Consider the following 2,241-nt stretch of genomic DNA (forward strand, 5'->3'; position numbering starts at 1 on the left):
CTTCTTTTCTCACTGGAAAATGGACTTGGCCTCGGGGAGAAAATGAAATCGAATTTAACCCAGAGGGTGAATTCCTGCCATCAGCCATGAGGGAGTTCCTGCTCAATCAGAGAACTCGACCTAACATTTTTTGAGCAGAGTCAGATACTTGTATTAATTAAAGGAAGCATCCGGGAAACCCAGTCTAACTCAAGTTATTTTGGATTTCAAAGGCATTAATTCCTTCGCATCTAATTTCCCTTCTAAATTACATCCTGCTTTGGTAACTATTAAAATATCTTTGTGTTTCCTAAGAACTCACAGGCAGACATTGAGGAATTCCCAAAAGAATGCTGAGAAATAAAAAGAAGGCAATTTAGAACTAGAATTTCCCCGCGAAAGTCCGGAAATGTACTGATTCATATGCAACTGAGCAAGAATTAACGGCCTGTGTGTTTGAGTTTATGAAAGTGTGTATATGTTTGAAAAAGCCTCAAGTGATCAAATCTGGGCCTATCATTATCCTTTCTTGCATTGTTATGAAAAATAGACACTTTATAAATAGATTACCTGGGGTATTCAGCATTTTACCCTTTCACATATATTTAAAGAATCAATGCATTCATCCCTATACTGAAAAGTATAATAATCGCATTGTGAGTCACAAAAACAGAAACAGTATAAGGACACTATAATGCTGATTTGGTCATCTTACTTTGAGGAAATTATATACTTTTCTCATTAGATTATAGAAAGATAAAGAAATTTTAAACTGGAAATACTGAGCTTAGATATATTCTCTTTGCAAATCTGTACATAAGAGGTTATTTAGATTACAGTACCTTTACCAGTATATTTTGACAAAATTTTTCCGGTTGCTCATTATGTGCCATTTAAAAATTAATCTGAAATATTTTACACTAACATATTTACCTTTACCCAAGTAAAATTGAACTTAAAAGTCATAATCGCCTCACCATTTTAGGGAATTCAGCTCAGTGCTTTATAGATGTATTTTTAAATCACTAATTATAATATTTCATCTAACAAATCTGAAGCATGTTTGTGGAACATTCAGATATTGGAAAAAAAAAACAGCAGGGCATAGAGCGCGTTTTTCACACTGTGATGGTTTCTTAAAAATTGCAAAATTCATCACTTTCACAAAGGCCACAGTCAAGGGAGTTTCCTCAATATTAGTCACTTTTGCATCATCTTTCTGAGGAGATTACGACTTCTAGGGATGATTTCTCGCATGGTTCTGTAGTCCCTGAAGATGAGTTTCAAGATAATGCTGGATGTCCTCCTGCAAGCTACGGAATGACATTTGCTTCAAAGTATCAAAAAGTACACCATCCCGATCAGACTCGTTTTTTCCTATATATTCTTTGGCTGGTCTAGAGTAGCTCCCTGCTGGCTAACCAACATTTGCTGTTCTGTGAGTTTCTGCCACTAATCAGCAACACCTGTGTGCTGGCTCTTTAGCATCTCAACACATTCTGCCCCTTTGCCAGCTCCAGTTGTAGTGCTAGTGCATCCTTAGATGGGACGCCATTTTTTCCTGTAACAATGGGGACAATAATGATGTTTCCCACATAACTGTCCGCTATCTTTTATTTCAGCTGGAGCACTGTGAAAAGGGTATGTGTTGAATTTAAAATGGCAATTTTAATAACATGACTTCTTATTTTGGAAACTTAACGAAATCCTAAGTCTCCCAAGCATTCTACCTATACACCAACCTGAAGTCTTAAACTCTTCACTTATTTGCATAATCAAAAACCTTAAATTACTTATGAATTTAGAACATAAAAAATTAATAGATACTTCTGAAAATCAAAAGTACTAGAGTTTGATATAAAAACTATGTGTTTTTCAATTCCAACATAAGCATAGCTTAAGACACAATGCCACTTAGCCTGTGGTTTCCAAATATATTCACAAAATCGCATTAACCATAAGAGAGAATATGCTAACTTGGCAGCTAAGCATGGCCTTTAGAGGAGAAGGCTAATGGGATCGCAACTTTTTTCTGTGTTTATTTGTGTACCTGTGCGTGGGCAGGGTGTGTGCATTTGTGTGTGTATATTTTCACTTAGGCTCTTCTCCAGAGAGTGACTAATCTGATGAAACATAGGCTGTTTGTTTTTTATTCATAAATGAATGGCTTGCTTATGAAATCAAGAAAGAAAAATAAGAACAAAAGAACGAAAGGAAGAAAGGAAGGAAGGAAGGAAGGAAGGAAGGAAGGAAGGAAGGAAG

This window comes from Pteropus alecto, unplaced genomic scaffold, assembly GCF_000325575.1.
Source record: "Pteropus alecto unplaced genomic scaffold, ASM32557v1 scaffold11, whole genome shotgun sequence".
NCBI classification, from domain to species: domain Eukaryota; kingdom Metazoa; phylum Chordata; class Mammalia; order Chiroptera; family Pteropodidae; genus Pteropus; species Pteropus alecto.